This window comes from Mauremys mutica, chromosome 2, assembly GCF_020497125.1.
Source record: "Mauremys mutica isolate MM-2020 ecotype Southern chromosome 2, ASM2049712v1, whole genome shotgun sequence".
NCBI lineage: Eukaryota > Metazoa > Chordata > Testudines > Geoemydidae > Mauremys > Mauremys mutica.
In genome coordinates, this window is record NC_059073.1 from 225,147,285 (window position 1) to 225,168,048 (window position 20,764).

Below are 20,764 nucleotides of genomic sequence, written 5' to 3' on the forward strand. Positions count from 1 at the left end.
CCCCAGGTCTGATTGGTGGAATCCCATAGTGGATGATTGGTCCATTGGCCTACATAAGCCAGCAGCAGGAACAGGAAGCAGTCTGAACAACTGAGCTCCCCACTGTTCCTGCACCCGCTTCCTCTCTCCCAGCTTGATTTCCTGCCATCCCGACCTAGTGTGACTCCTGGCATCTGACTTGTGGTTCTGATCTCCAGTTTTTCTTCTGCTTCTGACCCCTCAATATCTTGACCCAGCTCACTCTTGACTCCTGCCTCAGTACTGCAGACTCTGGCTCTGATGACTAGGTCTGGCCCCCATGACAGTAAATGGCTTCAGTTATTTGGGTCTTACAGGATGGCTTGAAGAAATGGAGTAATGTATTTGGATGCTGAGACTTTCACAACAGGTGATTTACAATAGTATCCATCACTCCTGAATGTGTTGATTGTGTTTGATGTATCATTGAAAATGGAATTCCTTTGAAATTCTTCTTTTAAACTTTTGAACAATGAGAACTGTCACAGCAAGGGAAGGAAGAGAATGAATAACAACATTGTCATTTAATAAATACAATGGCAAATGACTGTGCGGATATGCTGGGAAGTTCTCTGCTTATCTGAATGTAGCCTTTTGCTCACATTGCACACTTCTCCTTTGTGCTGCTGCTGAATTACGGTACTTAGAGTGCACCTATATTTGGATATTGCATAATCATTTTTCAGTAGTGGCGTAGCTGCATTGATATTGCAATATATCTACTGTGGACCAGGTAAACTAGTTTTTTATCACCATGTATCATCTAACGATAATCAGAGGTTAAAATGTCTGAACCTGATACACTAAAACTATTCTATTGGTAGTACCAGTGCTGAAAAGTCAGTAAGAACATTCCTAATGTGTACTAGGCTTTCAGGGCCTGGACCAATTTTATGTACTAGACAACATGGCTTGTCACATAATGCAGTCTTTCTCAATGACTGGTCTGTGGACAGGTTCCAGTCCCTGAGATCTCCCTGACACAGTTTAGGAAGGCAGCAAGCTGGTCCCTGGTATCAAAAGACTGAGAAACGTTGACATAACCTATGAGTTGAGATTGGTCATGGATTTTGGCGGGGAAAATTTTTTGCAACAAATTAAATATAAAGAAGATGGATGAATCATAGTACATTGAAGTGAATGGTAAAATTGCTATTGACGTCAACAGGGGCAGGATTTCACCAGATATGTGTAGTGAAAAGTGAAGAAACAAAGCAAGTTGTGACACTTGTCCATTTCTTTGCTATTTCTTGTAGCAAATGTGCCCTGGGTGCTATAATGTGATCAATAGAGTAACAGATTTTACAATTGTGCTGTACTACAGAATCATCTGCACTCTGCTTGCAACAAAGGTTGAAAACAAAGCAGCCTTAAAATAACACTGTAGAAACAGTAAATGCATCAGGGGCTAGGGAACATTTTCAGAGTATAAATGAAAGAGTGACTTCTCTTCCATTTCCTCCTCTAGCAAATTGTAAGTTAATAGATTTTGAAATGTTAAACTTCGAGTGAAGAAAACTGCAAGGTTGGATTTTCAGAAGTGCTGGGAATCCACAACTTCTTGGGAGCTTCTAGTACATAGCAACTCTGAAAATGTGACCCAAAATGTCTAGCCAGTAAGGTGATTTTTTTTCCATTGAAAAGAGACAAACTCAATAGTGTCTAGCCGGTGGATATAATTTTATTCTGCATGTTGACAAAGCAAATTCGAGTTTTTGTGTTGTAATTAATTACATCTGAAAATTAGGATTGCATTAAAAAGCAAGGCATGTAGGGGATGATTTCTTGTAAATAATGGGTGAAATCTTGGCCCATTAAAGAATTTTTCTGCTGATTTCAGTAGGACCAGCATTTCACACAATATCTTTATGTAGTTAGGATAGTTCATATAAAAATGGAAGTACTTCAGAGGAGGGAATAACTGACTCTCCTACCCAAGTATAGAACAGGTCATTACTTAGCTGTCCCAAACTTTGGTAATCCAAGAGATAGTATCAACAAAAGAAGCTCTCTGAATAATTGTAAAGAGGTTACACTCCCTTGGCTATTTAAGCAGTTCTGTGTCCAGATAAGCTTGTCATAGTGAAGGAGATTGGTATGTACCTATCACATGATTACATTTTTGTATAATCATGCATTCAGAATATTTTTGTGTCATAGTCAATATATATAATTTTTGCCTGTATTACCTCTGATTTAACAAGACACTTAAGCATATGCTTAACTTTAAGCACGTGAGTAATCCATTGATGTCCCTCCACCCAGTGGTAACCATGACCAACTAACAAGTTTGTAAACATGACCATCACTAGGTGCTAAACCAGAGGTGGGCAAACTACGGCCCGTGGGACTGTCCTGCCTGGCCCCTGAGCTCCCGGCCAGGGAGGCTCGCCCCCAGCCCCTCTGACGCTGTCCCCACTCCCCCGCAGAGTCACGCCGCTGCGCGGGCAGCGCTCTGAGTGATGGAGCTGTGTGCTCCTGCTGAGCAGAGTGGTAGTGTGTCTGGCTCTGGCCGGCGTGGCAGTCAGATATGCTGCTCTGCATGCTCTGCTCGGCATGGTAAGTGGGCCGGGGCTGGGTTGTTGTATAAGGGGCAGGGGGCAGTCAGAGGACAGGGAGCAGGGGGCAGTTGAATGGGGTGGAGGTTCGGGAGGGGTCAGGGGACTGGGAACAGAGGCGGTTGGATAGGCATGGGGTTCCAGGGGGCCTGTCAGGGTGTGGGGGTGTGGATGGGGTCGGGGCAGTCAGGGGACTGGGAGCAGGGGGGTTGGATAAGGGGTGGGATCCCAGGGGGTGGTTAGGGGTGGGGAGTCCCAGGAGGGGGCAGCTAGGGGACAAGGAGCGGGGGGAGGGGTTGGATAGGTTGGGGTTACTGAGGGGGGCAGTCAGGGGGCAGGAAGTGAGAGGGGGCAGATAGAGGGTGGGGGCCAGGCTGTTTAGGGAGGCACAGCCTTCCCTTCCCAGCCCTCCATCCAGTTTTGCAACCCCAATGTGGCCCTTGGGCCAAAAAGTTTGCCCGCCCCTGTGCTAAACTGTATTTAACAATTACATGTTGGTTCACCCATTTTCTAACATGGGGATGTATTTTTCCAGGGAAACCAAGGCCATTGTCCCTCAGAAAAGAACGTTTGTATCCAGTTTAAAGAGCATTATTGATATTTAAACTTCACTCAGTGCTGTCTCTCGTGTAGTTAAATGCACCTCATTAAATACAATGATCCTGGGACATTCCACAGTGCAAAAAGACTAGGGTGAAAGACAGATAAAACTACATATCAGTAACACCTTATATTAACAACAGCAATACCACAGGGACAAAGTGAACCCTTCTGTCATTATATGAGCTCTACTGGCTTGGGCAGTGGAACTCTAGAATTTTTTCACCCCACTCTTCCTCATCTCTTTTGGGTTGGATAGAACCCTCCAGTGTGCTAGTGAGGAAAATCTCTGGTGACAGACCTTGACATTGATGCAAAAATGATATTGCAATTAATATTTATTAGTCATTAAACTTGCCCGTGCCTTTACTGACGCTTACAATATATTTATCATTACTTTCATACGTATGATGCTAGGAGAAAAGTACCTCATATGCATATTTTTTGTTTATTTAATTTTATGAAATATTCAGGCTAACCAAGGAATTCCAAGTGGCTTTTACTTTGTCTTCAGGGACAATCTTCTTTAAACATAAAACCATGTTTATTACCCCAAGGGTGCTATAGAAACTCAGGGAAGCTGCATTTGAAACATTACCTTGCTTTAACTTTATACTATTTTCTTTTCTGCTATATTTAAAAGAGATATTGATTATTGAAATTTGTGCTTTTTACAAAAATGTAATTGAAGTTTAATTGCTATTGCAGAGCTTGTAACTCTTGGGTGCTTGGGCCAAGAGACAACAAAGCCCTAAGAGTATCTTATCTAGACTAAGATATTGCAAAAAGGAATGTAGGAATGTGTTCTCAGAGCAATGAATTTAGGTTGTAAAGCGGGCCTATCCCAATCCCCATTTCTTTTCAAAGGAAAACCTATGCTTGTGTCTTCAGAAAAGTCTCCTAGGAAACCTATGTGTAGTCGGAAATATTTTAAGCCTTTTGTTTATTTCTTCAATGTTGAAATGATAAACACCTTTGTGAAATGCATACTTGTAAATATGTTGGTTGAATGAAAAGCTCCTAATATAATTTCCTACTATCAGAGCTATGTAAATGGTTAAATGATTTATGTACCAACAAGAAATCTAATAGTTTAGATTATCAAGGTTAAGAAGCCATTTAAAAATGGAATATTTACAGTATAGAATATTTATATTGATGAATTAATTAATTACTAGTAGTGCTCAAGCAAGAATGTCATCCAACTCAGGAAGACAATACCTACTACATCTCTCCAAAAATTGTTATGTAGAATCAACAACTTCTTTAATAATATTTAAGATAAATACTCTCTTTAAGAATTATTTAATACTAAGACTGTTTACAAAACCCCCTCAAGTGTTATGGAAATAATAGGGGTGCTTACACTTTTGGAAAACAGAATTTTATTCCCTGTCATTCTTTCAATTTTATTAGAGTTTAATCTCAGAAAGTGGACTGAATAAAAACTTTAAAGGTTAGTTTTAACTCTCTCTTTTCTGATGCTTCCCCACCACAAGAAGAACAAAGGCATAAGGATGTGTGGGACTTAAACTGAGGTCTATAGTGCCTGGGACTGCTGACATTCGTACATTGCTATCAGGAGGCCACGCAGTGCCACCTCCAAAGAGAACTGTGGAGATTAAGCACCGCAGGAAGTACTGCTCAAAGGGTCCAGAGGAACAGCACCCTGTGGCCTTCTGATTGGCCCATGTTCACTATTTAATCCCTAAGAGTGTCCCAGGAAGTTGTCGGTAACCATGTAGACCTCTGGCTTGCTATGATGCTAGACCTCACCTTGTTTTCTGACCTCCAGTCTGACTCTGAGCTTGACTCATGCCTGCTGATTCAGGCTTTAGCAATTACTCTGATTCCTGCTTGCTGTCTGCCCACTTGTGGCTGTCCTTGACTTGTGAACGCCAGCCCAGATGTGACTGCTAGGCAAGACTGCCCATTCTCTCATCCCTTATAAAATCATTTAAATATTGTGCACTTATTAGGCAGATGGTATATTCAGGAGCTGAAGGTGTCATCTAAGCCAACCAAAGAGGTATGGAGCCAGTGAATGAATAACAGATAGTTACTAGACTCATTGACTCTGAATCTAAACAAGTCTGAAAGAGGCGAAATAGGAAGGAAAAGAGTATTAAAAGCTCTGAAGTGAGCATTTCTCTCTCTCACCCACCCACCTACCTTCTGCTACCCTGCATATCTGGCACACGCTCATCGACTGAGTCTGTCCATCTCTACAGAAGCTGCCATGACAGTTAAGGAAAACAGAAAAGACTCAAGAAGATATCAACCCAAGGGTACTTCCCCAAGATTTCAACATGGATTGGTGAGTGAAAGTTAATTGAGACACTACCAAGGGATTAGATTTAAAACACTTGCAATGAGTTTACTGGGATATGAAAAAGCTGTAACTTAATATTTTAAGTTTCTCCTTTTAATCACCAAATGATGATACACCACTACCTTGATATAACGCCACCCGATATAACATGAATTTGGATATAACGCGGTAAAGCAGTGCTCTGGGGGGAGCAGGGGCTGCGCACTCCGGTGGATCAAAGCAATTTCAATATAACACGGTTTCACTTATAACTCGTTAAGATTTTTTGCCTCCCAAGGACAGCATTATATCGAGGTAGATGTGTACTATATATCCCTGGAGAGGAGACAGGGGCTAAACATTGGTGAACAAAGAAAAAGCAGGATTTAATTGGATTTAAGATTCTTAATATTTGTGATTGGCCTGTTTTTCATTCTTTAAATGGCTTCTTCTAAGTAACTGATTTAATTTTTTTCTTTGATATAATAGGATTTAGTTAATATTGCTTACTTTGCCCAATTATAAACTGGTTATTAATAATATCCAACAGGATCCACCTGCCCTTAAACTCTTTTGCTCAAGCATTATCCTTCTTAATTATCTAAGGATATTCTAAGACTGGCTTCATGACAATCTTGTGAAATAATACCTTGGTCTCAATTTATCAAGAGTGAAGTGCCTCACCAATTGTGAGTCCGCTCTCCAAGGTGTTATATCTGTTAAAAGCTCTCCACAGAGAGGCATACAGAAGACCTTGTAACAGAAGTAACCAATTGATAATGTGTTCTGTCATCTGTGTTGTGGTGTTTAATATTTTCTTTTCCTTTTTAAATAATAAAATAGCCATGGTTGTTAGTTAATGATTTTGCTTGGTCTTGATCGTGATATCCCCTAAGGTACTTAAAGAACCCCTGTGACTAAAGCAATGGGAATTTCATCTCCTGAGATTGTTTTATGAACAGTCTGTATTAATTCCATCTTTTGATTTGGTTTTCCCTGCTTTGCCAATAAGAGAAACAATTAGGAAGAGCAAGCCTAATATTTATTTTTTTCTCTAAATTCAATATTTGTAGTAATTTTTAAAATAAAATTGCTTGGTGTCTAACTATTCAAAATTGCCCTGTTTCTTACCCCCGCTCCGCCAACTCTTTGTGCTTGGGTAAGGACAAGAACTTCAATGCTGGCCAGTCCTGGTTAGCAGTATAATGATGCAGTGTGGTGAGGCTTGGGCTTTCTCCACCAATGAAAGTGGGGAAGGCACTATCTAGGCTTTATTCAATCTGTGTTAGTATTAATGAATACTATTTCTAATATGAAAAGTCTCTTTAGGTGTAAAGATAAGATACTCTTAAGACCACTCTTTCAAATGTGATCATCTTTCCTGTGCTTGCACTCATAAAAGGGTATCGATGCTTTATGTTGGGTGTTATTATGTAGGAAAATATCTGGCTTGGGTATTCAGTAGCAAGCATAGGTGCTGATTCCATGGGTGCTCTGCAGCTGGAGCACCCACACGGAAAAAAATAGTAGGTGCTCAGCACCCACCAGCGGACCCCACCGATCAACTCTTTTCCCTTTCTCCAGCACTTTCCACCCATCAACGGGCCTGCCGATCAGCTCCTCTGCCACCCCCCTGCCAAGGATCAGGTTCAGCGGTGTGCAGGAGGTGCTGGGGAGAGAGAGCGGAGTGAGGGTGGGGCACATTTTGGGGAGGGGGCAGAATGGGGTGGGAAGAGGTGGAGCATGAGCAGAAAGAGAGGCAGGGTGTGGGTGGGGCCTTGAGGGAAGGGGTGGAGTGGGGGTAGGATTGGGGTGGAGCGGGGGTTGAGCAACCCCCAGTAAATCAGAAAGTTGGTGACTCTGGTTGCAAGCATTTTTCAGGAACAGCATATGAGCCCTTAAAGATTCAAAACCTGAAAAATGGCCTTTAGTGAGATTTGTGTGCTCTCCACCTTAGTTTTTTTACCACAGAGAGCATCAATACTTAATGAAAGCAGTGGCATTATGGCAAACTAAAGAACTCTGTTTAATTCAAGAAATATTATGAGTGCTTTACTTTCTTAAAGCCAACTTGGGAAACTTCCCAGGTTACAGTTCATTTCTCTCTGACACTGAACAGAGAGGCAGTGAGGGGGACTTGGTTACTGTGCTGTCATCTTTGTAATAACAATCACAGAATTTTCATCCTCTCTAGTAGCCAGAGTTTTCAAGCAAGCTTGCAAATACAAAATTAAATACCTGTCTGTTAGATCTAGTGTGTGTCTCCTTGCTGACCCACATTTAGTACATAGGGAAAGCTGTTGAGTAAGTTGGGAGGGCAAATTCTTATCAACAAAAATAAAATACCTGTTTTCTCTCCCACTGTTCTCCCTTAATCATCTCTCTTGATTCCTCTTCCTCCCCTTCTTACCCCCCAACTTGTCTTAAATATTAGTGTCACAAGACTTGGTTCAACTTGAGCTGTCATCCTGAGCTAACTAGTTTGGATTCCAAACCAGCCTGCTTCCATAGGGGTGAACTGTAGACTAGGCAACTCTCCAGCAGTGGGCTTTGTCATTACCTGGGGATGCAACTGAATAGTAGGATTTTGATTCTTACATCCTTCCTTATGATAGGAGCTCACAGAAAAGAGATCCAAATTGTTCATACAACCCAGACTTGTTTTGTGAGCCGAAACACTGTTTTCTCAACACTATCTTTAAAAAAAAAAAAGAGTACAACAGAGAAAAGTAATTAATAGATAAGTCTGACAAGTTTGGGTCATTTATGTCCAACCTATAAGTTTCAGTTGCAGAAAGCAGCTGCCAAGGGTAGTCAAAAAACAATTTCATTGACTGCAAGCCACACTTGGTCTTCTAGCAATGACTAGAATAAATATTAAGTAAACTCATATTTGAAATAGTAGTTTGGGCTTGATTCTCATTTGCAGTAAGATCCCTTTCAAAGGTTAATGGTATAAAGGGGCCTTTATATGTGTACTTTATTTTCCCTTATGTTCAATTTTTTTGGTCAGTCTCCCTTCCCCCTTTTTTTCAAATAATAAAGCCCTGAAAATAGGGCAGTTTGATATAAGCCTTAGTTCCATTGTTTTTCACTAATATGTAGATTTTTCCTGTATGTAACTCACTGTAATGCACAAACCACTTGTCACAGAACAAAGAAAATTCTTGGTATGCGTGTTACCAGACAGAAAAAGAAAGCAGAGGTAAAAAATGTCTGTTAACATTTTTGTGTAAAAGGATTAAAAATGGAATATCTGTTTCAGACTCATTAAAATCATATGAACAAGAAACTTTAAGCACTTTACTGAGGCAAGAGAGTGAAGAATGGTATAATACTTTTCTGTATCTAGTATGCAAATTGTAACCGTTCCCTTGACCTGTACATATTTCCATAAAAGGAGAGATAAATTTGATGAAACAAGGTGTAAGAGCTAATATATATAAAATCAGAGTTAGCATATATTCTACGAAACAATGCTCTCTGGAATAACCCTTCTTTGCCTGAGGCACAATAGGATTCAGTAGAATTTGATCTAAAAATTACCATGAACATTTTAACAACTCGTGTAGATTTGGTATGTAAATGAATGAAACAATATGTATAGTGAGCCTTTTAAGTGATTTATTGATTAACTTATTAGCAATCTGTTCTATCCTTTATTATCTGAACTAGTTGCACCAGAGGCCCGATTTTAAGTACTGTAAAGATGTATGACGACAGTACCTGCTGACTTTAGGGGCTTGCAATCTAAGTCTCTGATCCTGCAAAGGCTTACACACATGCTTAACATTAGCACTTCTTGTTGTCCCATTGAAATCAATGGGACTACTCACAATATGTAAAGTCAAGTACATGTGTAAAACTTTGCAACATACCTGATATGATGTAGCAAGTGGATGAAACAAACAAGGGATTGAGGAGGCATAGAGCACAAACTACAGATGTTTTTCATAGACTAATTCTATGCACAGTTAGAGTCATATATTTGTGTGTGTGTGTGGGGGGGTGTATTTTGGTCTTAGTAAATGAAAACAAGTAAGCTGATCTGTAGCAGTAGCATCAGCTTGCCACCTACCTGACCCTTATGATCTGGCAGTGTTTGGAGGGCATACAAATCATTAATAATAATCATGGCAGAAGTAAATCTTAAGGGAGAGGTGAAAGAGGCTTTTATAGATTTATTTATTGTCAGGGGAGAGCATTCCACGTGCAAGGAAGAAAGCATGAAGATTCTTGTTGAAGTGGACAAATGGGCTAAGGGTCTTTTATCAGAAGAGAAATAGCATTGATGATCTAAGATGATAGGGTGGAGTGGTAGGGCAGGGATACATTGTGGAAAGTAAGGACAAGAAGTTTGTACTTATTTGGTATTTTTGTTTTATATTCTCTTCTGCTCTCATCCAGTGCTACTTCCCCTCTTGTGTGTCCCACTGAGGTGGGAACGGTGGGTTGCTCAGGAAGATGATGATCTGAGCAGGAGTCTGAATGGCCATCTGCTGGACAATTGCAGCCGTCTAGGCTAGAGAAGAGAGTTGAAATAGTATGAAATAAAAGCATGGTAAAGGGTTTTGAAGGTGTGGACTAAGAGGAAGGGAAACATCTTTGGAATGTTATTTGGGAAGTAATGGCAAGATTTAGGTATGGTCTGGATGTGAGAGTCCAGAGTATGGGCTGAGTCAAAAACATTTGGAATTCACACTGTTTAATATAAGATAAAAATTTATAGTTATCCCATTACACAGCATGAGCCCAGCCTGTGTTCTCTGGGAATAGAAAACTCAGACTGAAGTCAACTAGAGTTTTGGGTGTGCAAGGAGAGTGCCTAATATGCCATTAGAAATACCCTTACTTTTGATTTTTATGAATCTCAAAGATAGACATTGATGTTTTGTTTAATAAAAACCTTTATAAATTATACATGTGAAAAGGTAATTATCTATCTTTAGTCTTGAGACTTCCCCAGTGTTCTTGTCTGATTTCTATGTATAGAACTGTACAACTGACTGCTTCCTGAAAACTTGAGCAAAGAATCCTTTTCAGATGAATTCATTTATTTTTTTTATTTTGGAAAGAGGTAATTCTACAAATTGTGACATCTACATAAATGATCTATTGTAGCACCTTGTAAAAATGTATATTTGTCTGCCAGTATGTCTGTACGTAAATTATAGCATTACCCCTCTTGACCTGAGTGGCAAGTCAAAGTTTGGTGCCCTAGGAATGTTCCATTTGGAAGCAGAAATTGGTGATAGCTATTTCTTTCTTGCAGTTTTGTTTACAAGGAATGTACAGAGTCCTCTGAATGTGGAAGGAACCAAAAACAAAAAGATCAGCTTCTTAGTTTACAGCCCCCAAGCCTATTTAGCCAAAAGCTCTCTCTCTAGCTCTTTCCCCAGCTTCTTTAAGCCCATTTCCTGTTTATCAGGGATCTGGACCCATTATTGAACAAGTATCTGCACTAGACACCTTCCACCTGCTAAACAGCAAAAACTTGAGCTGCTTTGGGGAAAGTAGAAAAAATCACCCCACCTTGGCCAATCTAGGACTAAGGGAAAAAGTCCTTCCCAGTCCCCCAAAGGACAACTAATGCAATGCCCACAGCAACTCAAAAAAATCCTTCCCTACTCTGATCCCAGAGGTGGGAGGGTGGGAGCTGCTAATTAGATGGGGGTGGGGGGTTCAGGGTAGAGAAACAGGGTTTATATAAGCCTCTCCAGGGTCAAATGGCATACTTAATACTCACGGACCCATCCATCAGCTCAGATACCACCTCCCCCATCCATGCCATCCCCCAGCCAACTGCTGGAGGGGGAAGCATAAGGGAGTCACTACCCCTTTTTGCCACCTAACCAGACAAAGTACCCCTACACACCCTATGTTTGAGATTTCGGCGCTTACATTTTTTGTTAGCAATGGAAGTTTCCCTCCAAGTTCAGTGTGAGTTTGATTATTTCTCAAACCATTAATTAATTATTAGTCAGAGGTAAAATTCACATATCAATTTTAGTGATAGTTACCACTGGAAAATGTCAAGAACAGCAACTGCCAAATAGAGAACCTGCATTCAGTACCGATATCTCTCTGTCTTCGTTTTTTTTCTGTAAAGATTTTTAATAGATCGTGTTAGTTTGGGCAGTTGAAGAGGGGATGAAGACAAAAACAAAAACAAAAAAAAAGATATTTCCTTCCATCTGGTTTGCCAAAATATAATCCATTACCTATGGTCCTTAATAAATTCAGATTCTTAGATTTTTACATTTAGTTGACTCAAAAGGTAGGAAACGCAATCTTGTAACTGTTCAATTAAATTACTTCAAAAACTTGCATGGCTGCAGATTCTCACTGAGTGTCTCATAGATGGTGTACATTATCTTTTATGTACAGATACACATACATAAACTGTTTTTTGAAGCGCAAATTGTTATACTACTCTATTACTTTACAGTGAATCATAATGGGCAAGGTCCTCAGCAGGTGTAAATTGATGTAGTTGCACTGACTTCATTAAAGCTAATATACACTAGGTTAGGATCTGGCCCATTATGCATGTCAGTCGTCTTGTACTCCTCTCTTATACATTGGTGGTCAGTAATGCTGGGGAATTCTTCAGAAAGCCAGCATCAGAAAGGGCATGGTATCTAGTGCAGTGGTTCTCAACCTTTCCAGACTCCTGTACTCCTTTCAGGAGTTGGATTTGTCTTGCGTACTCCCAAGTTTTACCTCACTTAAAAACTACCTTGCTTACAAAACCACACATAAAAATACAGAAGTGTCACAGCACACTATTAGTGAAAAATTGCTTACTTTCCCATTTTGTCTGTATGAAATTTTAGTTTGTATTGACTTTGCTGGTGCTTTTAATGTAGCCTATTGTAAAACTAGGAAAATATCTAGATGCATTGATGTACCCCCTGGAAGACCTCTGTGTACCCCCAGGGGTACACATACCCCTGGTTGAGAACCACTAATCTAGTGGGTCTTTTGTGCAGTGATGCAATATGCGTAGTCCATAACCTGCATTATTAGTTGGAGTATGTGTGTTTCACTGGAAGAAAAGACTTTCCTGACATTGATTTGAAAGTTTGTGATCGGGCACGTGAAAGCAATAACATGCTGGAAACCAGACAGGAGAAAGCATTCAAGATGTGTCCATAAATAAGAGCAACTCTATTATCCCACAGGAAATGTACAAATATCCGAATTATTTGCATGGAGGAAAGGAATGCTGCAGGAAATCACACATCAGATACACTGATTTTCATCTGACAAAAATGAGTCCCTATATGTCTACTTTGATATATCTTTTTTGACTCTGAGTGTGTGTGTGTGTATCATTTAAAGAATATACAATTTCTTAGTTATTTCAAGGCTAGATTATTGTAGTTCTCAATTTGTAGCTCTCCTTGGGCATGTTTTTCATAGGATGAAACTTACACAAAATAATACAGCTTGCATTCTCACTTGTATAAAGCTCAGCACATCACTCCTGTATTATCATTTTTACATTGGCTTCTTGTGAAATTTGATTCTTTTTTAAACTTCCTTTATTCCCATGTAAAGGCCTTTAATTTTAGACAACCTATCTAATCAATCTGTGATCCCAATTAATCTGAATTAAGAGTATTCAATATATAACTTTTTTAAATAATTGAGACAATAAAATGAGAGCTGGAGATTTGGTTGTTCTTTCTATCAATATTTGATATCAGGAATAGCATGGGTATGATTAAAATGGAGACTATCTCTCTGCCACTCTCTGCATCATAAGTAAAAATTTTAGATGCACCAGGAGTAATCTTTCTTATGTGGCTCCCTGACTTGCATCTTCTTAAAATGATTTTAAGTTTGTTGGAGGAGCCAGTTGTTATAATTGATGTACAATTATAGTTTGTTGTAGTATAGGTTGACAGCCAACCACCATTTCAATAAGTAGGACTAAGTTTATTCAAGTAGTAAAATACAGGAAGAAATTGTTTATGGGTCTTTGAGTGTAGAATGCAGAAAGAAGTCTGTCCTGGAGGTAAAGAACTAATTCAGTTGGCTCATGCTAGAAAAGATTGTCCGAATCTTTTTTAATGCTACCATTACTGCAAGGTCTCTTTGAAATTCGCCTAGGTTTAATTCAATTCCATTCATTTTATATTTGCTATGTATACAAGGATGTTACATATTAGCTTAGTTGCAGAATAGATCCAAATCTTTGATAACTGCATTTTCTGTTACCTCTGTGTTCATTGCCCTATGTTCTCTGTGCCATCAGCAGTTTTGATTAGTTGATTGCTGGTGGTTCTTTTCTCTTGCTTTTCCCTAGGGATCTGAAATAGCAGAACTCTAAAACTTACTCCTGTTGAGAATGAAATAATATAATTTTTGCTTTATTTTATTAACACTTCATTAGTTATGTCTACATTATGAGCTGGGTGTGTGATTCCCAGCTCACAAATACATACCCATGCTGGCTTTCGTCTGGGCTGGCATTCTAAAAACAGTATAGCTGTGCTACCATGGACAGCGACATCAGTGACACTATGCTAGCCACCCACGTACAAACCTGCCTGAACCCCATGGGTATGGACTGGTGGTTGCTAGCACATGCCACCAATGCCACTCCCGTGCTATTGCAGTAACACTTCTACTTTTAGTGTGCTAACTCAAATGAGAGCTAGAATGGGTATATCCATGGGAGCTGGGAATCACACCCCAAACTCCTAATGTAGACTTAGTCTTATTTGGATTATGATAGCACTCACCATGTGACAAATGTTCTCCACACACTTAATTATATGAAGACCCCCAAAAGCTAGGAAGACAAACATACACAAAGGGCTAGGGATAAAACATACAACCAATTTTTTTTAAATAAGTCCATCTGTTCCACTGGTGGTCTATCTACACATGATTAGCTGGCCCTTTTGTTGAATATAACTTTATTTATGAATAGTTTTCTGGTTTCCGAAACTTTGACTGGTCCTGTAGACAATGTCCTATGCTAAGACCAAGTGCAGTACATTACCTTTTAGATGAAAGGGTTTTGTCCTATCCTACTTTTATCAAAGGCTTTCTGAGAGCCGAATACATTGTATCATTTGCTATCACCAGTCTTGCCTATAACTTCAAACTGGTCAAGGGTCAGATTTTTCTCATCAGAGATATTAAAGAAAGATAAGTAAGAGCTCTACTGAATGTGCCATCAGCTAAAATGTTATACACATGAATAGTGAGGGTGCTTGATTTGAGAATGATGCATCAAATCAAAAAATAAAATTACATTCTTGCTTCATGTAAATGCAATGTTAACACTTTATTTCATATTTTTTCTTGTCATAGTTTTTGCCTATCCAAGATATTTTCTTTCTAAATCCATGTTGGTTCTCCAATTACATGATGATGAATAGACTTGTCTTCTAACTTTCAGTCCATTATATTATGTGTTACACAGCTGTGACTCAACTGTGAGTGTCAGGATATTATTAACTCTCTAATATATATGGGGTTTTTTTATACAGTCTTACAAGCTACTGTGAACCAGTAGTAAATAGCAATAATAATATAACTGGCCTTTGAAGTCCAGGTAAGATTATTTTCATCCTGTAAGTATCAAGGGAACAGCAGGACTGAAGGGGAAAATAAGTTCTGCAACTAGAAATGTCCTCTGTCACCAAAACCCAGGAGAAGTATAAGGGAAGATATTTTTATGAATTATCTTAATATTGCCTTAGAGGAAATTAAAGGGGAAATATAGACTAACAAGCAAAGTTGGCATTAGGATCTTTTACCGCTATAGGTAAAATTCTGAGTAAGAGGTATAAGCCAACAAATGGAGAGAGGTCTGGGTCTCACATTTACTGTATGTGAGAAGACCCAGGAATAAATGACATGGTGGGAAATAGGAATATATATTCTGCTTGTGACATTTTCTTCCTTTGTGGTCATCTCTTGTTTCCTGGTGAGTATCATCAATTTACTATATATTAGTAGAATGATGAGTTATAGAAGATTGTCAGGTTCCAACGATCGTTTACACCTAGGGTAACAGAAGCTTATTTTAAAGAGACTCAAACACATTTTTGAAGGGGCTGGATGGTTCATGGGAATGGTAAGGGGCTTTAAACCCTTTCACCTCTGTCATCACTTCAAATCCATTACAGGACAGTAACTAAAAGTAGTGTAGTATCAGTCTAGAGCTGTGAGAAGAAAGATTTCTTTTTCAGAGGATTTCAAATTTTGGTTTTGTTCTCCATGAAGGGAATGGAGCCATGGACACTAAAAGCTTTGAAGTCCTTGGCTCCAAAGCAGTCTGCCTGGTGGGCTGCCAGGGAATCTGGAAGCCCTTGGGGTATCCAACTGCAAGGCAGTCTGGCAGGTGGGCTGCAAAGGACCTGGGCAGATGAGCTGGCAAGAAACCAGGTAGGTGTCTATTGAAATGCTTCCTGAGTTCTGGAGGAACTTTGTAAAAAACAAACAGTCTCCAAAGTATTTTTATTTTGATAAATCAGCAAATTCTGATTGGAAAAATTCTGGCAACATATCTCTTTTAATCAGCTCTGTATCAGTCCAATTTCTAATGGACTGGTATTGACATCAGAAAAATACTGCAATGCTTGTATTAACTGGTACCTTTGCTGGCAGCCTAATGGTACGTTTACACAGCAAAAAAGGCCAACACTAACAAGTCTGAGCCAGGGTAACTGGCTTAGGCTTGCAGGGCTCATGCCATGGGGCTAAAAGTAGTAATGTAGATGTTTTGGGCTTGGGCTGGAGCCTGGATTCTGAAACCATGGTGAGGAGGGAGGGTCTCAGAGCCCAAGTATCAGCCTGAGCCTCAGTGTCGACACTACTATTTTTAGTCCTGCAGTGTGAGACCAAGTCACTTAAGCTGGGCTCTGAGACCCTCTGCTCTGGCTTTTTTTTATTTTAATTTTTTTGCTATGTAGACATACCCTCTGCTAACACTAAATGGAAGGAAAAACTAAACTATCGTACTGCCTGAGGGGGGTGTATTACAAATGTGATTTGTCTTTTGCTAAGCAGTGACCATGTGCTAGGTACAAGCACAAGGAAAGTACCTGTCACATAAAGCTTCCATGCTGAAGGGCAGCCAGAGGTAAGTCAAGGCACAGGAGGTCCAGAGGAGGTGATGGCTTTATGATGTTTGTTATTGCTTGGAATAAATCTCTTCCAAGGCACATTCATGACCCAGCATGGGGAAGCTTGCACTGCCTCTGCCATTGGTGTGCCTCTTCTGTGGATAAAGAATACTTTCTTCTCCATTGCTGTCAATAGAATTTTTTTTCTCTTGAGCATTCATTTCAATTCAGTGATAAATTAAAGGTTTTACATTCACTGCATCAGTCTTTTTTGTTTTTCTTGTTGGAAAGAATGGTTGAACTATGACAAGGAAATGCATTATAAGATGATCTATCAGCATGATGATTTAGATCTTGAAAGTGGAGAAAAGATGTTGAAGAAAATCAGACACTGTGCAAATCCATTATCCCTCTAGCCAGGCAACAGCCCTAGAAATAATCATATTTTTAGGGGTTACTACATTTTAAATAATAGAACAAAAGCTTTATTAACTTCATGAGCAGATAAGAACTGCTTACGTGAGCCATCTCCAGTTGAAAGAGCCCAGGAGGAGCATGGTCTCCCAAACAAGTTCTCCCTAGCTGTTCCCTCACATGAGAATGTCCTATTTTAAATTTAACTGGCACATCTCATGGGTCATCAGAGCCTTTGCTGAAGTGCTAGGCTCTCAAATGAGGTGTAAAACATGAAGAGTCTTGAATAACTCAATTCACTAAAGGTCTTAGAACTTTTTGCATGACTAGGACTGTTTAACTCTGGTTTTCTGACCTAATTCTGGCTTGAGTTCAGCCTAACTAAATTTAGCCTTTGAATTTCCATACTACTGGTATTGGGTGCAGTATTCTCTTTTCACTGAAATTATTATTCAATGTTGCATGATCTTACCTACAGGTGTCTGCATTTCAGTGGTAAATAAAGTGTTTGTTTCCTATACAAATCCTGATCTTAATAATGTTGTGGGATCTCAGCACTTCTCAAGATTAGGATAGTAATTTGCAAAGTGCTTTGGGATGAAAAGTGCACGGTGCTGTACATATACTGAAAACCTGGTGTGATTGACTGAGTCCTGTCATTTGTCCTAGTCTCTAGTGAGCTGTAGTAGTTGAATCCCATTGGTTCTCAGAAAGGCTGCAAGTCTGCCACAGAGGTCACAAAAGTCATGGATTCCGTGACTTTCTGGGACCTCTGTGACTTCTGCAACCTGCCAGTGTGCCTGACCCCAGGCCAGCTGCACTGCCTCCCTCCGCCCACAACCCGAGCACCAGAGGGTGTCCCAGAGCTGCCCCACTTCCTCAAGCACCCAAGATTTAGTCAGGGGTATATTGTACAAGTCATGGACAGTTCTCCGGGCCGTGAATTTTTTTATGTCCATGACCTGTCCATGATTTTTACTAAAAAAACCCATGACCAAATCTTAGCCTTAGTTATCAGTTATGCCATGTTATAAAACAGTGACCTTTTAGCTCATAGTATGCCACTTCCCTCTACAAACAATGGATTGTGCACTTTTTGTGTTTAAAATGGTCTGTAAATAGGTTAATGTACCTGTCTTCTTGCCCCCTGGGAGATCTGTGTCTTATCTTTGGGCATTTCTACCAGTAATACTGCTTACATTTCATGGTTGTGATTTCCTCATATGTAGGTATAGCTTTATTTTCCTATAGACATTCCCTGGAGCCAAAGGAGAATGAGGGGAAAATCTTTGATGTAAAAGTCTTATATTTATAGGCTCATAGTGACAGGGAGGGGAAAAATCCTTAGCAAAATAACACAGGTTTAAAAACAAGCAATATTCACAGTGATTTGTGGAACACAGTATTTTAAGTCTATAAAATAAAAATATCTTTGGATGTTGTTAATAAAGCAGGTGGCACATCTTTCAAAATCCCATTTTAGCCAGCCAGGCATTTTCAATGAAACCTGACATGTTCATTTTTGCTAGACTTAGCAGCCCCCAAGGCTTGTTGAAAGTCATCTGAAAATAGGCCTTTTTAATGGATCAGAGTTTTCTTTGCTGAAGCCATAGAAGCTCCCTATATTTATAGAGATTTGGTTCCTTACGTCTGTATCAGTTGAGCAGCAGGCTAACTACAGCGATGTAGCCTAACAAAGTAGGCTGGTTATATAACAGTAAGGAATACCAGTTTAAAAAAAAAACAATCCTGGAAAACATTACAATTGTCCCTTTAAATATTTGCTACTTTATTTTTCTTTTTACCTAAACAATAAGGAAATAATCCTTTGGAATTTATAACTATATCTGCTGTCATCTGAAAAATTTCGATTAGACTGTGAATCTCCAAGAAGACGCAATGTTGATTAGAGCTGGTTGGGAATTTTTTTGGTGGACTGTTTTCCTGTTAAAAATGTTGACATGTTAAAACCAAAACTGTTCACAGGAAAGGGTCCATTTTGATGAATTTTGTGTCTTTTTTTTTTTTTTTAAAATAATTGAAATGATTGAAATGTCCTGTTTTGGACTTATTTTACACTAAAATTTCTGGTTTCCTAGTTCAAATGACTTTTTGTTTAAAAAATTGAGCTAATCTAATTGAGTCAACATCTAAACAGAACATTTCAAAATTATTGAAATGAATTATTTCAATTGACCTAAAATGACTTTTTCATATGGTGATTCATAAAAATATTTTTCATCTTCTTTTCTACATTTCTAAATTGGACAGTAAGTATTTTTCAAAATCTTGAATATTTTCCTAGGATGGGAAAACCATTTCCTGAACAGCCCTAATCTCAATCTTCCTGAGATTTACAAAGCAAACAAAGACTGATTGCATACAAAGGTAAGGGCTGTTGTTCAAATTTTTGTCTATTTGGGATCAAAATATATAGAAACTGCCCCTTAGATGATTCACATTTCTCTATTGCAACTGGTGAAATTGTAAATACAAAAGCATGTATAATATGAATTACACAGGCCTGGGGACTCCAGGTCCCATCACGCCTCACTTTTCCTAGTTGAGGGACTTTTCTCTTCAACCAGGAATGTTCTGAGAATGGATCAAATGCCACAGGAGTGGTTTGGTGCAGCACCTGTGGTTGTCTTAGGTGAGGTGTGGATGTGACATCTTGAAATTGGAAGTAGGAAAAAGGCCTGAAAACAATACCATACAGCAGTGATGGGCAACCTGTGGGCCACATGCAGCCCATCAGGGTGATCTGATTGCAGGCTGGAGACATTTTGCTGATGTTGACCATTCGCAGGCACAGCCCTCCACAGCTCCCAGTGGCCACGGTTCACCATTCCTGGCCAATGGAAGCTGTGGGAAGTGGCGGCAGCATGCCCCTGTGGTTTCCTGCAGTTCCCATTGGCCAGGAACTGTGAACCGTGGTCAGTGGGAGCTGTGGAGGGCCGTGCCTGCAGATGGTCAAAGTTAGCAAAATGTCTCACGGCCCGCAATCAGATTACCCGGATGGGCCACCTGCAGGCTGCAGGTTGCCCACCACTGCCATACAGGAATAGTGAGCTTTGAAAATGTCATTGTCTGGATGCTTGTTATCTGCCTGGATTCATAAACTCACCCACATTCTTCCTGCAAGATAGTGCAAGAAAGAGAACTTGTGGTTTTCTGCTCTTTTCTTTTATAATCCAGTGAACCTTTGACTTGGATTCTTTTCAAAGTAAAGTTTATCCAAAAGGTGAAGAAGTCCACATGGAGTCCAGTGGTGAAAGAGGTTCCATGCACTTTCTTCCCCCCATTAGTGTTTGCTAAAATGCAAATTGTTCTGTTCCCTGCCATCTCCTCCCCCTGTCTTGAGGACCATGTTTACTACTTATATATAAATTGAGGTAAACACACATTCCTTTGTTTCGGATAGATCCATTTAACAACTTTTGCCTAATCAGGGCTGTGTGCTTTTGAACACAGGCTAATATACAAGGGAGATTCCTAACTTTATATATAATGTTGATATATACATTTCACCATGATAATATTGACCAGCGAGTTGTTAGTTTTCAAATGATACCTCACAAGGCATATTTTGTACAAAGAGTATCACAATAATCATATAGGGTATGAATATGGGAGTGCTTTTGGTCACAATTGCTACATTTGATTTGTGAACATCTTTCTACAGTTCTGCCACTTCCATTGGTTGGTCTGCACAGGAGTATTCACTTTTATCTCCAAGCTACAGTGACTTTGTTTGATACAGAATATTTGAA

General features: G+C 39.6%; 1 protein-coding gene across 2 annotated transcripts in view; it reads left to right on the forward strand.

Moving 5' to 3' along the window:
• Positions 1-20,764, forward strand: part of ZNF385D (zinc finger protein 385D) — a 922,283-nt gene that overhangs the window by 262,063 nt on the left and 639,456 nt on the right. The window contains exon 2 of one of the 2 annotated variants that reach the window (XM_045007122.1): positions 19,297-19,379. The exons of the other annotated variant lie outside the window; for it this stretch is intronic. The gene's annotated coding sequence lies outside the window, so the exon portion shown is untranslated. The remainder of the gene's footprint in view (positions 1-19,296; positions 19,380-20,764) is intronic. 2 annotated transcript variants of the gene reach the window in all.